Here is a 16,263-nt window from a genome sequence, read left to right on the forward strand (position 1 = left end):
CCCTTCAATCTGTTCTAAGTTCGTGCCCCTCCCTCCTTCCTTCCATCATTTTCCCTAAGTTTGTGCTCCCTCCCTCCCTTCTGTGCCCCAGCTGTTTACCTTCAGGCTGGCTCCCTCACTGCGTCTTTTTTTTTTTTATGAAAGCTGCAGGCAATGCCTCCCTCTCAAGTCCCCAACATGCCCTTCCTCCTGTGCCCTGGGTGTTTACCTTCAGGCCGGTTCCCTCCTCACTGCTAGTCATTTTTTGCTGAAAGCCATGGGCAGTGCCTCCCTCTCAAGTCCCAAAACACCCTTCTCCCTCTCTCCCTTCTCTGCTGCAGGTATTTACCATCTTGCCTGCTCTCTCCTCCATCTTGCTGCAGCGTTCTCTCAAAGCCGCAGGCAATGGCTTTTACGCGCCTCCTGCGGCTGATCTGGAAGCGTTCCCTCTGACATCGCGATGTCAGAGAACACTTCCAGGTCAGCCGCAAGAGGCACATAGGATCCACTACCTGCGGCTTTGAACAAATGCTGCAGCAAGACAGAGGAGGAAGCTGGCAAGACGATACCAGGGGTGGCAGAGGCAAACACCGCATCATCCTTGAGTGCGAGCGGAGCTGCACAAAATACTTCATGGGGCCGCAGGTTAGACACCCCTGCCTTAAAGCCTTTGCAGCAAAGATCATGCAACTGCACTCCTTGCAGGGGATACGATTAGGGACCAAGAAACTCAAAATTAATCTTTGTAGATGATGTTTTTTTTTTCTTGGGTTACGCAGCTCAAGACTTCCACCACTTAGTAACCCTAATCCAGCATTTTGGTTCTTTTTCAGGGCTGCAGATCAATTTTGAAAAGTCTGAGAATCTCTAATTTGAATACTAATAGTATAAATTGAAGACCTAAAGCGGGTACTAGGCAGACTTGCATGATCTATGTCCCATATATGGCAATTAAGTTTAGGATGAGCTTGGGAGGGCTTTGATGGGAGCCACAGCAATTTGGAACATGAGAACGGTGCTGGGAAGACTTTCACTGTCTGAATCCCACAAATGATTAGATCGTTTGGATAAGATGGAGTGAGCTTCGATGGAACCTAAGGACAGTACTGAGCAGACTTCTAAGGTTTAATTAAATTGTAATGCATGTAATTATTGGGCAGACTGAATGGACCGTTCAGGTCTTTATCTGCTGTCATTTACTAGGTTGGTAGGTTAATGTTTTTGTTCCAGACAGTAGTGAGATGTTAATGTATGGACTGAAGCCCACCTTGTATATTTCTTCAATGGTTGCTGATCTTGTGTGAAACTGCCACCACCATGGCTCTGACATTATGAGCCTTGATACAACCTTCTAGAGTCAGCCCAGCCTGGGCATAAATGAAAGAAATGCAATCTGCCAGCTAATTAGAAATAGTGCATTTACCAATGGCAATCCCCATCCTGTTGGGATCAAAAGAAACAAAAGCTCAGTGTACTGTCTGTAGGGCCTAGTCCACTCACTGTAAAAGGCCAGTGCTTGCTTAAAGTACAAGATATGCAGTGCACTTTCACCAGGATAGACATGTTTTGGAAATGTTTGCAGGACAATGGACTGGTTCAGATAGAACTACGACACTACATTAGGAAGGAACTTAGTGTGTGTGTGGAATTACTCTGTTGTGATGGAACTTAGTATAAGGTGAATCCACCACTACCTATATGGCAGTAGAGTAGGGTTTTAGTGGGTTCATATTTTCCACCATAAATGAAGTGGTTAGTGTCTTATGGACCTGTGCCCTCCTTTCCACGGTTCACTAGTCCATCCACCAGCTTACTTAAGACATCTGTGTAATGCTGTACTAGGCTTTCCTATACCAAGTGCTGCTAATCTAGAGATAGGTATATACTCTGTCAGATTTTGTTTTGGGGGGAGTGGGGTTTAGGAGTGGGTGAGTGTGGGGTGGGGTCACACCTTAATGTATCCAGTGGTCATCTGGTCAGTTTGGGTACCTTTGAGGCACTTAGACCTTCAGAGTACCTGTTTTAGAAGCATCTAAGTTCCATCCAAGATGTCTTGGAAAAGGTTTGCTTATATGTGCTGGATGTCCAATTTACGCACGCCCAAAACATGTCCATAACACATTTCCCAACATGCTCCCTTTAACTCTGGACAAACAGCAGACAAAATGTCCCGCTAGATGTCCATGAAACTGTTTTTGATTATTGGCACTTGGATGTCCAAGTGCCAACTTAAATGGTTTCTTTTCTGGATGTCTTAGTTTTTTTTATTATGAGCCCCATTATATATAATAATAATAATAACTTTATTCTTCTATACTGCCACAGTCATGTGACTTCTAGGTGGTTCACATTGAAGAGAACTGGACAGTCAGCGAGTTACAATATGCAGATAGTCAGTGAATTACAGTATGCATGATTTTAAAAAGCAGCAAATTACAATATACAGATTGTTAAAAATTTCAGACTTATAAGCAGGAGTGGACATATTAGAAATAATAGAATTTGATTTAGTGATTGGTGTAGATACTTTTTAGGTGATATTTCTGTCAAAAACTTGAATGGTGAAGTTTGCTCCAAGAACTGGGTTGAGAACTACTATCCCAGAAAACAAAACAGTTCTGGAAACCAACAGACCTTGTGACACACTATCAGGAAAATTGAAGGACTCAAAAGCTACCCTCACAAGATCCAAGCCATGAGGGCTAGAGATTGAATGCCAGAATCTGAAAGGAATCCAGTCTCTTATTGATATCTAGGAAGGAAAGTGCCAGAAGAGGGAACCATATCTACTGTAGCCAGTATGGTGTGCTCAGAATCAGTTCTCTAGCCTGTTTGAATTTTAGAAATATGAGAGAAATTGGAAGATGTGCATAAAGTCCCTTTTCCCAATAAATAAGGAAGACATGCAAGACTAGTTTGCCTTATGCAACATTCTGGAGAACTGAGACACTTTTTTTGCCATGCAATATAACAATAATCTATTCCTGTTCTGCAGAGGGAAAGCTTCTGGGGCCATCAGCTGATTGATGCTACTAGTGGTCTGAAGACTGCATGTAGCAGCATGGGGAATGGACTAGAACACCCCTGCAGAAAAGGTAATTGCATTATTAATGCGCTAAAACTGCAGCCTTGGTAAAAACCTACGCCTCCTTTCTTGTTGAATACATTGCCAACCTGGTTATTTGAATGAGTATTCTTGTCAGAGTGTTTAGAAAGCACCAGACTTTAGTGACTTGTTTCTCAGTGTTGTATTTTGAAAGATTGGTTGATTCACTCTAACCTCCACTTATTGTCCAACATCTTTACCTCCTAATGCTAAAGAGAATCAATCCTTTTTCCTCAGAAGGGGATCAAAGACCAATACCAATGGCCTCTGATACTTAATGCTCAGAATGATACTTTTGCTGTTGATGTGGCCCTAGTGCCTGATGCGGCTCAAGGAGCCACAAATATCAGTGCTTCTGATGCCAACAGACCACTTATCTGGCAGAAATACATTTGCGCTGCTTCTCTTGACCAATTTTCCCTTCTTGACATCTCTGAACACAGGAATCATGACTGTGTCCCAGGCATTGCAGATATTAGTTCAGTATTCATTATGGATATGGTTATATTTATTTTGAAACTACTATTTTCCAAAAAGCTACTGATCGAAATAATTTGTTACACTATGCCAGTTACCACCCACGCCATTTAAGAGACAACTTACCTGTAGGACAGTTTTTAAGACTTAGACGCTTGTGTAGCAATAAAGATGAGTATAAGACACGCTCTATGGACATGTGGCAACGTTTTTCTGATAGGGGGTACCCTTATGGTACCATCAAGAAAGCCTATAAAAGAGCTCTATATGCACACAGAACTTACCTCCTTCAGCAAACTCAATCTCCTGCAGAAGCCCGCATGGTGTGCACACTTCCTCACTCATACAAAGCGTTTAGGATTAAAAAAATCATCAAATCTCATTGGCATATCCTCCAGGTTCATAAAAGTCTCGCCCAACCCCCTATGTTTGCTTTTTCTAGAGGCAGAAATCTACGTGACCATCTCACCACTTCCCAATATATTAGTCACCACACTAGCACTCCCCAACATCTTAAAGGCCATTTTATGTGTGGACACTGCACTATTTGCTCCCATGCATTAGTTACAACATGCATCAATCACCCTATTTTGCCTAAAAAGCATATCCTCCAACAACATACAAACTGCAATACACAGAAAGTGGTGTATATGATTATATGCCCATGTAATTTACTTTACATTGGCCACACCACTAGAAGTATCAAAGTTCGGATTACGGAACACTTGAGCAAAATTAGGAGGAACGATTTAAAGGCTCCATTAGTGCAGCATTGGCACACTGCTTCAAATCAGCTTTCTGATCTTCAGTTCATAGTACTAGAAGTGGCTCAGCTAAAGAGAGGAGGAAATGTCCAAGCTTGGTTGTGGAAAAGAGAGCAGAGATGGATTTACCATTGGAAGACAGTCACCCCTGCTGGGTTAAACCGTGAAGTATAATGGTGGGCGTTTCTTCACAGATGATAGACAGCCTCACACTTCATAAGTACAGGGTGCTCAGCAGAGCATTCATGTCATAGAACACGAGGAAGTTTCTTTTCCCTTTTGAATTAGGTACCCAACTGACAAGTCTGTGAGTGTTTGGTTAAAAGTTTTCTTTGTTAAAAGTTCTCTTTGTAAAATGTTACTATGTATCTTTCTTGTTGTTTCTTATTAAAGGAGGATTTATTTTTTTAAGGTCACACACAGCATTAGCGGGTTCTCTGAGGAAGCCAGGACGGCGAAACGCGTCAGAACCCCGCTGGGTCACCGCTGCAGAGACATTGAAACTAAATCAGTTTACTTATATGAGCTTTTCACAAAACTTTGGACTTTGGACTTTATTTTCACATTATGGAAATTTAAGAATTACTTATGAATCTATGAAGTTATTTAAAAATCATTTATTCTAACAAGATGGTGCAATGATTGATTCTATGAAAATTTATAAAAGGGTTTTTCCCTATCAAGTTATTTTACTCTACTTTTGGATTCTAAACGCCATTTTTGAAACTGTATTAATAACTATTATTGTTCCTTTTTTGCTGTTTGTGCTATATTCCACATGGTACACTTTTTAAAATCACTAGGAGCTCCAGGTCATCAGCCATCCCGTATACACTTATTTTTCAGGGGTAGGAGAGGTTCAATCCAAAATTGGAATCATGGTTTGCTACATATGGGAAAGACTGAATATCACACAGGAGGTTGTATTTGTAGAGGTGGTTCCAGGTTCATTGTTTTTGCTTCCTCCTTTTAACCTGAATAAAAACTGTTTAAACTTAAACCCCCTTTACCCTTTCTCTGGGACATCCAGAAAAACAGCTGGGTGAAAATAGGTTGACCAAAATTTTAAATGGACAACCCCACCCCCCACCCCCCCCCCCTCCGATTAGTAGTGGAAACTAAATGGGTCTGACAGCAATGGGACATTTTCAAACAAGTGAATTTTTTAATCATAATTTTCAAATTGAGGGAGAGCACTAACAGAATGAGACTGTGTTGCTGAAATATGTTGACTGACCAAAAGGCATACTCATGTGCAGTGCAATACTCTCAAAAGTTTGTATAGCCCAAGATGCAGTATATTTCCACATGGGCTTTGTTGGACGATATGTCCCTTCTGAGACTAAAACTTGTTTTTTCTCAAGGAACTGATTTTGAAAGAGCTGCATTTCTTTTTAATAAGCAATATAATGATTGGGTCAGTTCAGGTAAATGGACATATTCAAGGCAATACTGAGCAGTCAGTAATTTTTTAAATGCTGGCTATCACATGCTTTTATATATATAGATAGTTGGTGTCAGTCCATATCATCTAAAGGCACTGAATAGCTAGTTATTAGGAGACTACTAGGAGTTATCTGCATACTACCAGTAGTCAGCTGTGCTACCCATAAAGCTATTGGGTTAGCTTACGACATCCTTTTTTTTCCTCACCTACCTATCTAAGTACTGACTTGCCTTATGAAAGGAAAAAACTTCTAATACATAATTTAATGTGCACGTGAACATATCTGACATTTCCTTGAAATAGAACTAAAGACATACGACATATACAAATTTTTAAGAGCCATTTCCTATCTCCAGCTCTCTTTGGGATTTACAAATATTTTGAGCAGAAGCCCCTTCTTGGGTCCTCATAAAGGAAATTAAAACATGGTGAGTTATCAACATAACTGGTCAAGCTATCTAAGGCACAGAACTCTAGCAGCATGGTGGAAAACAGAGTTGGGAATGAATTTCATTTGCTGGCCAATGTTCAACACAAACATGCAAATTATATGCACACTGCTGAGTACAGTAGTGAAAGGGGGAGGAATTGTGCCTGGCACTTGCATACAAGAGCTGAGCAGTATAGGCACAGCTCTTGTGCACAGGCCCAGTCGAGAACAGGGCTATGATCACTTGGGCTCCTAATTGAAGCAAAAAGCAACCAGGGGAGGGGAGATACACAATTTTTCATAGCAGAGACTTCAGCTGAAGTTCATAAGTCTTTTTTTCCCCCCAGTGCAATTTTAGACACAATTGTTGATGTGCAGGATACAGCAGTTACGCATTCATGTAAAGTGCTCCTGCTGAAATTATTGACAGCTCCAGCCCTGCCAGAAAAGTTTGCACAGTAAAAGGTGAGCCTTCCTTTTTATGCATTACACAGAGTACTTATTTTAATACTAATGAGCTCCTTGTAATGCATTTGCATAGGATTCAGTAGCTGCTACCATGATTGGTAAAAGCCCCCCCCTCGAGAACCTTTTTGTGCACGAGACTGAGCTAACTTATAAATAAAATTGGCAATAACCAGTCTTCCTTTCACAGTAAACTTTTGAGTATTGGAGGCAGGGGGAAGGCTAAATGAAGAGCACAGCAGGTGGTGCCACACAGAGTATCATCCTACTCCCAACTCACTTACACAACTCACATACCTTCCAGTCAGTGATGTGGTCAGAGCAGGATTAATTTGTCGAGGGCCCCTAGGAACATAAGTCCACTGGGCTCCCTGCCCCTATTTATTTACCCATTTTCTTATTTAGTTCTTTATTTCCACTTTATTTTAAAATTCAAAACTAACAACAAAGACTACCACACCAGTGCCAGTGTACAGTTTTTCTTCTATGCAACCTCCAAACATCTCTGAACAAATCCCCCCTTCCTTCCTAGAGGAAGAGATCTTCAGCTGGCAGGGCTTTGGGTAGGAGGCATGGGGCATAGCAGAAGAAAATTTAGTGCCCATCATTTTATTGGATTAATACATTTCTCAATTAGCTTCCAGAGGTTAAAACCTCTTTTTTCAGGTCAGTAAACTATACTGCTGTTACAGTATCCCTGTCCAATAAACAGGATCATCTTATTTCTATTTTCTATTAATAAACAATTATCAACACAGCTACAATAATACTTTATCCTAAAGCAAAAAGAAATAAATAAAACAAATAGAAATTTTTTCTACCTTTGTTGTCTGGTTTCTGCTTTCATTTTCTCATCATTCTCTTCTTTCCATCCACTGTCTGCCTCTTCCATATAGCATTTGCTCTCTTTCTATGCCTCTTCCAGAAACTGTATGCTTTTCCTTTCATCTCTCCCTCCCCCCACATTGGTGTGGCATCCATCTACTTCTTTCCGCCCCCTTCCCTCCCTCCCAGCAGATTTTAGAATCTCTCTCTCCTCCTTTCCTCCCCTCAGGTCTGGTATGTCTCCTTCCTCCCCCTGCTCTGGCATCTCTCTCCAATCACTTCTTCCTGTTCTTCCTCAATTTATTTTCTGCCTGAGGACTGAATAGTAAGAGAGAATTTAGACGATTTGCTTCTTTCATTGCGTCTACCTATAGCTTGCCACTTCTTTCCCTCACCCCTTCCAGTATCTAACTCTATCCTCTTCTAATCTAGCATGTGCTTTTTCTTTCTCCTCTGCACTTCTTCCATTGTCTGCTCCCCTCTTGCCCCCCTTCCATTCAGCATCTGCCCCTCTCTCCCCCACAGGTCTATCTACTGTATCGCTCCTTCCATCCAGTGTTCGCCCTCTCTCTCTTCCATATGGCATCTTCTGTCTTTCTATATCCCTTCAATAAACTGTCTGTCCTGTGCCTCTTTCATTACAGCTTACCCCCTCTCCATTTTTCTGTCTCCACCTCTTTGCCCTTGCTCTGGCATCTCTCTCTTCTCCTTTCCTTCCTACTCAACCCCATGGCCTGGCATATCTCTCCTTTCTTTCTCTTCTATCTCTCCCTCCCCCCTCCATTAGCTGCCATTTTCTTCCCTTCTCTGTCTCCATGGTCTGGTATCTCTTTTCCTTCCATGAACTTGGCATCTCTCTTCCTTCTCTCTCTCTCCAATTGGGTGTATTAGCATTTATCCCCCCCCCCCAATCTGTCATAGTTCTTGCACTAAACAATGAATCACTTCAACGGTAATCTTGGACAGAAACACAAGGCCAAACATTCTTCAAGCACAAGTCTTGCAACAGGAAAAACTCGGAGAACCTTTTCTGCACAGCGCATTCCTTGGTGCAACGTAGCACAAGGCATTCAGCGCTGGGCATCAAGCTGAAGTAAACCTGGCAAGGAACATTAAGAAGGGTGACAAATCCTTCTTCAGGTATATTAGCAACAGAAAAAGGAACACTGATGGGATAGTGTGCCTTAGGAAATCAGATGGGAGGTTTGTAGAATCAGATTCAGATAAAGCCGAACTACTAAATGAATACTTCTGCTCGGTCTTCACCTGTGAGACACCGGGGTCTGGTCCACAGTTGCAGGTAAAGCAAAGTTCAGAAGACCCATTTCGGGATTTTGAGTTTACTTCCGGAGACGTCTACGACGAATTATCAAGACTCAAGGTGAACAAAGCCATGGGCCCGGACAATCTACATCCCAGAGTGCTCAGTGAGCTCAGGGACATCCTGGCAGAACCTTTATCCGTACTCTTCAATCTGTCCCTGAGAGCGGGAATAGTCCCCTTGGACTGGAAAACAGCTAATGTCGTTCCTCTGCACAAAAAAGGTTGCAGGACAGAGGCTGTGAATTACAGACCGGTAAGTCTCACATCGGTTGTGAGTAAACTTATGGAGACACTCATCAAACGCAAATTGGACATGATACTAGACGAGGAGGAACTACGCGATCCCCACCAACATGGATTCACCAAGGGTAGGTCCTGTCAATCCAATCTCATCAGTTTCTTTGACTGGGTAACAAGGAACTGGATTTGGGAGAGTCCCTAGACGTCGTGTACTTGGACTTCAGCAAAGCTTTTGATAGCGTCCCCCACCGCAGGCTACTGAGCAAAATGAAATCGATGGGATTAGGTGAAACACTTACAGCATGGGTTCACGATTGGCTGAGTGGTAGACTTCAGAGGGTGGTTGTCAATGGTACCATCTCTAAAACGTTGGAGGTAGCCAGTGGGGTGCCGCAGGGCTCAGTCTTGGGCCCGATCCTGTTCAACATATTTGTAAGAGACATGACTCAAGGACTTCAAGGTAAAATAACATTATTCGCTGATGATGCCAAACTATGTAATATTGTGAGTAACGGCAATCTGTCCGACAGCATGACACAAGATCTGCTTTTGTTGGAACAGTGGTCTTTGACCTGGCAGCTTAGCTTCAACGCTAACAAATGCAAGGTCATGCACCTTGACAACAATAATCCGTGCAGAACGTACACATTGAATGGAGAAACCTTAGCAAGGACTGCCGCAGAACGGGATTTGGGGGTGATCATCAGCGATTACATGAAAGCGGCCAAACAAGTGGAGAAGGCTTCATCTAAGGCTAGGCAAATGCTGGGTTGTATCCGGAGAAATTTTGTTAGTCGGAAGCCCGACGTCCTAATGCCTTTGTACAGAACCATGGTGAGGCCTCATCTGGAGTACTGCGTACAATTCTGGAGGCCACATTACCGCAAAGATGTGCTGAGAATCGAGTCGGTACAGCAAATGGCCACCAAGATGGTCTCGGGGCTCAAAGATCTATCACACGAAGAAAGGCTGAACGAATTGCGGCTATACTCTCTAAGAACGTAGGAAGAGAGGGGACATGATTGAGACGTTTAAGTATGTCACTGGTCGCATCAAGGTAGAAGATAATGTTTTCCTTCTTAGAGGACCCTCGGCCACAAGAGGACACCCGCTGAAAATAAAGGGCGTGAAGTTTCATGGCGACACCAGGAAATACTTCTTCACTGAAAGAGTGGTGGACAGCTGGAATAGGCTCCCAGTACAGGTGGTTGAGGCCAGCAGCGTGCCAGTTTTTAAGATCAGTTGGGATGCTCATGTCGGATCTCTTCGAGGGAAAAGGTCATCAGAGAGCAATTAACTAGGGGGGTGGGTCAATGGAGTGGGCAGACTCGATGGGCCTTGGCCCTTTTCTGCTGTAACTTTCTATGTTTCTATGTTAGAAATGATGGGGAAAGTTGATCAAGAAATTGTGGTGGACAACATTGGAATAGAGAAGTGGAAATCATCATACAAGGGGAGCCAGGACCGAGGCTGTAAAGTGCCTATACTGTAAATTGGCAGGCAGAAGGGATTTTTCACTCTAAATGAGTCCAATTGAAAGGTTTGAAGAGGAATGGGCTCCCTGACATGGAAAAAGTAAAGGTAATGAGGGTTGCCTCAGTTGCTGTGGAACCATGAGAATCATGGTGAGTTAATCATGCTGAAATGTGAATAAGAAGTTCTATATCACATGGACACAAGTGAATGCAGGTAGGAGCTGGGTTGTCCAGTCCGAAAGAAATTCAATGGAATACAAATGGAAAGTTCAGACTGGAAATTAATTGAATAGAATGCAATTGCTGGCAGAGAAGAAGAGACTGAAGTGTGGACAGCCCCAAGTGAAGTAGAGCTAACGGAATGGAGATGAAGACATTACTCATAAGGCTGAAAATATTGAAAAAAATGAAACAGGTCAAAGAAAGGAAATTAAAAGGGGAGAAAGTGAAAAAATACGTGGCAAGCAAAACCAGAAGATAAGTTGCATGTATGCAGTTTTTGTGTTCTTCCTTTTTTCACTAAATATTTCTTTAGTTTCCACCTGTAATAAATCCAGAGAATACCCACACCATGTTCCTCAAAAAGCCACACCGAGTTATGTTCAATGCTTAGTTGCTTAGTGTGGTAGCCATCCTCATAGGAACCAATAAGCGGTGAAGGTTCACTCACAGAACTGCTTTTTGTTTATATATATATATATATATATAATTATTATGTGATAAAGTGCCAATACTTGATGATAAATAGATAAATCAATCTTCATAGCTTAATAATATTCATATAAACTTGACACTTAACTTAGACCGGTTCTGTCGAAATTCTCACCGACGCGTTTCAAAGTTCTTTCTCAGGGTCGGGGGACACAGAATGGTTCAATTTCTTAGAGTATTACTAAATCCATAGCAATCACGCCAAAACTGCAACCCCGACCCTGAGGAAGAACTTTGAAATGCGTCAGTGGAGATTTCGACACAACCGGTCTAAGTTAAGTGGCAAGTTTATATGAATATTATTAAGCTATGAAGACTGATTTATCTATTTATCATCAAGTATTGGCACTTCCTTTTTTCAAGCATTTCTTTTCTTTTTACTTTTACGAACCCTGAACAAGTGTCTCTCAAATGTGTGGCTATTTTTTCACTTTTTCCCCATTTTATTCCTTTCTTTGACCTGTTACATTTTTTTCAATGTTAGCGAGCCTACCCTTTTTGTTAAACAATTTTTTTCATCTTGGATTGGACAAGAAGGCTGTTTATTGACCCTTTGGAAGCCTTAGGCATGCTAATTGGATAAAGAGCAGATGACTGTTTCCTCCTGCCCTTGTAGATTGATTGGTTGGTTGGTAGGAACTCAGTGTCCTATGCTTCCTCTCTTTGGACTGGATTAGTGGGTGGGCGGGGCCTCTCAGAGCTCTCCTGAGCATTTATGAACACTCGATTTCACTCTAGTATGAGCAGCACTGGAGAGGAGCAGTGCTTGATTTAGTTTTCAGTGGGAGAAGTCCCTGAGTTTGCCCCTGAAGAAGGAAACGAAAAGGGGCTCTGTAGGGCAATTAGTTGGCATTCCCGAACAACAGACCCTCTTACCAGACTGATGTTTGTAGCTTATCAGATAAGTCCTTGCAAATGGCAGTTTAAATTTATTAGACAAATGTGATTTCTTGCTTTCTCAAGGCTCATCAATTAGTGATTTTGCATTTAGTGTGCTTTTTGAAACACAGGAACAATGTGATTTTGCACCTGACACTTTGGACACTTTATTATTATCTTCAATCTTTGCACATCTGAATTTATATTTATAAGAAATAACACATTAATTGGGGTTTGTTTGTTTTTAAGCTAGTGGATGGCTATAAATGATTATGGGTAACCTTGCATGCACTCTTGGATGCTTTATGCCTGATATGCCCTGGTGAACTTTTGACTTTCTGCCAAGAAGTTCCTATGAACTGATAGCCATCCCCAGCTATTTATTAAATCTCTAGAGATTCCTGGTATATCTAACCAATATTAATCAAGTAGTGCAAACTTTGAAAGCCCGTAGGTTTAAGATAGTTCCCAGAATTGAGAGCAGGTCTTTTCCTTCCAGTTTACATGTTGTGACCCCTCTCGTGTAGAATAGGCTTTTTCTTATTTTGTTATTTAAAAATACCATCGTGGTAGCCCAGACCAGATGTATTCCACGTATTAGCAAAGGTGGCAATGAGAGCCGGCACGGTTAAAAGGTGAAGTGAAAGAGGCTATTAGAGCCAAAAAAATCATCCTCTAAAGAATGGAAAAAGATCCGAATGAAGAAAATAAGAATAAAGACAAGCACTGGTAAGTTAGATGCAAAGTATTGATAGAGCTAAGAGAGAATTTGAAGAGAAACTTGCAAAAGAGGCAAAAACTCATAACAATTTCATTAGGAAAATCAGAAGCAGAAAACCTGTGAGGAGTGGTATGGAACAAAAAAAAATCTCTGGTCATATTGGAAAAGTTCATCCACCACTGCAGCGACTGTTGTTGTAATGTGTTGTGAAAGAGGGTCGACCGCTTGAGACTACTGAGATATGAGAGTCCATCCTGAGATAAGTCTCACAAATGGAGTAACATGCATTGTGGAAGCCATGTGACCCAGTAGCAGCATCATTTGCCTGGCTGAGATTGATGGCAGATGAGTGCAAAGCTGGATCAAATTGTCTTGACTTTGCTGCAGTAGAAATGCCCTGAGATAAACGGTGTCGAGCACAGCACCTATGAACTGTAGAGTTTGAGATGGCTGAAGTTGGGATTTGGGAAAACTGATTTTGAAACCCAACTGTTGAATGGAAGAGAATTGTCAAACAAGTCGCTACTATCACTCCTTGCGATGTAGGATCCTTGATCAGCCAGTCATCCAGGTAACGAAAGAAAGGCCATGAGACCTTAATGCTGCTGCCACTACCACCAGGCACTTGGTGAATACTCTGGGAGAAGATGCAAGGCCAAAGGTTAATACTTTGTACTGATAATGGTGCTGAGCCAACTGAAGAAATCGCCTGCAGATCAGATGCACTGAAATGTGAGTGTAGGTTTCTTTGAGATCCAGAGAGCATAGCCAGTCGTTGCGATCTAAAAGGGGATATAAAGTTGTCAGGAATAACATCCAAAACTTTTCCTTACCAGAAACTTGAGGCCTCCGAGATCTTCTTCGGAACAACAAAATACCGGGAGTAAAAACCCCGGTTCCTATGACCTGGAGGAACCTTCTCAATGGCATTGAGAAGGAGAAGTGATTCTCTCTCTCGAAGAAGGTGGGACGTTTGCTGAAGATGAGAACAAGACTCTCTTGGAGGATGATCTGGAGGAATGTCAAAGTGAAGAGTATCCCTCTTGAATGACTTTTAGAACCCAGACATCTGTGGTAATCAGTTCCCAGCGAGGGTAAAAAAAGTTGAAGCCGACCTCCGATGGGTTATGGTAGAGGCTTGGATAAGGGACAGCGGCTATGCTCTCTAGAAGCGTGTCACAAAGATGGAGCAGGCTTCTGTGGAGCTGAGGCCTGGGTTTTTTTTTGAGGACGCTATTGCTTCTGTTTCTTCTGCTGTGGTCTAGTAGGAAAAGCAGGAGGTATGGAAGAAAAACGCCTTTTATAGGAAGACTTAAAAGGTTTGAAAACTGAAGGCTTAGACTTGGATTTCACTAAGGCATCCCAATGTTTTTATGATCAGTAAGCTTTTGAGTGGCATTTTCAAGAGTCACAAACAAGCTCATCACCCAAGCAGGGAATGTTAGCCAATCTATCCTGGAGGTTGATATCCATATCAGAGACTATGAGCCATGCTAGACATCTCATTGCCACTGACATAGCAGAGGCTCTGGAAGACAATTTGAAGGCATCATAAGCTGATCTCACCATATACCTTCTAGCCAGGGCAAGAGTGCTACTATAGTCAATAACTTTATACATCTTAGAAGGGAGGAGACCATTCCATCTGAATAGCCTTTATGTTCAAATGCCATGCTGAAAGACCAAAAGCATTCTGGATCCAGCAGGGCAATTGGACCCTGCATGAGCAGCAAGGAATGACATAAAAGTTTGAGACCTTGATCCCTTCGTAGACTGACGAGGTCTGCATATCATGGTCATATCAACCAGTCTATAAAGCTACAAGAATCACCAGCCCTGGTGTGCCAAGCTCCTGCACAGAAGTCTGCCAATAGTTACAAAAGACTTAAAGATCTGCCTTTAGCCAGAGCTGCACTAGGGTATCTAGACCCTAGCATCTTCAAATTAAGAACCAGGCTCCCAATTCCATCAGATCGAATGTCGAGCGCCTCCACCGTTACATAATGTAGGTAACTGCTTTCTGAGACAGTGACCACTCCCCAGGAACTAGAGTCTTCTGGACGAGGAAATCTACTTGCACACTGTCTACTCCTGCCACCGAACATGCCAAAGATGGGCCTCCGCCCATCAAAAGAGCATCTGGGCTTCCAAACATAGAGCAGCACTCTTGGTGGCCCCCTGGTGATTGCCATGGGCTACACCCATTGTGTTGTCTGAGAAAACCCATGTGCTTTCTCTTCAGTGTACTCCCGAAAGCGTGAAGCACCACTCGGATGGCTTGAAGTTACAAGTGGCTTATCGACCTCTTCCTCTATGAAGGGGACCAGTATCCCTGAACCGATTGCCCTTTGCAATGTGCTCTCCAGCAGTATAGGCTGGCATCTGCCGCCAGTACCATCCATGCAGAGACGTGAAGGGGAACTCCTCTGGTGAGAGACTGGGGTTCCAACCACCAGGCTAGACTGCAATGAGCTTTTGCTGTCTGAAGCAGCTACTATTGGAGCTCAACTCTCTGCAGGCACCAACAGGAGAGGAGCATATCCTGGAGCGGACATGTGCACCATTGCCCAGGAGACTATGTCCATGGTCGTAACCAAGACTAGGGGGACTCCACCAGCTCTAAGCCTCACCACAGATGAAGCAGCATCTCCTGTTACAAAGGACTCTGACTGGGAGAGTAAAGGCATAGAAAAAAAGAGCCCTCTCTCCAGCCCAGTCTTCTCAGACTGGACCTGTCTTGTGCATGGCACTGTCGTCGGGGAATTGCGCTCTTTGGGAAGGGGGGAACCCCAGCACAAGCATGGCCATGATCCCCCAAGGTTCCGTGCAGACCTTATTACTCCTGAAAGCTTTACATATCATATTGATAAATTCAGGGGGGAGGGGGAACTCCTTTCCAGGATGTCTAGATATACCTGGCAGACACTTATGAGCTCCTTTCTGAATTTTGCGGTAGTACCACGGCTGCACTTGTCAGGGACGCGCTTGCGCTGCTCCCCAGCTCAAACCTAGACTTTTTTCCTGGCCCTATCATCTGTGTACTAAAGGGAGTAGAGTAGGCTAAGCCAAGGTGTCCCTCACACACTGACAATTCACAGTCATCTATCGTAAATTTGGCATGACTCCACAATCTCCTGTCCCGAGTCCATCATACCTGTTTTTATGCAAAAACAAGGTATTTTGAGGTAGATACAGGCTTTTATTTTCAAACCAAGAAATCCAATCTTGTCACTGTGGCAGCAATTTTGGTGCCCATGGGGGCTACACTGGGGTTTAAAAACTAGTAATTTGGGGATTTTAGATGCGAGAGAAACTGACTAATCCCAAAACAAAACAACCCAAAACAAAATGGGTTTTAAATACCCCTCCCTTGATTTTATTTTACAGGCTGACAGCCTGTTACTCACTGTGCCATGCTTTG

Source organism: Geotrypetes seraphini, chromosome 2 (assembly GCF_902459505.1).
Source record: "Geotrypetes seraphini chromosome 2, aGeoSer1.1, whole genome shotgun sequence".
Classification (NCBI taxonomy): Eukaryota; Metazoa; Chordata; class Amphibia; order Gymnophiona; family Dermophiidae; genus Geotrypetes; species Geotrypetes seraphini.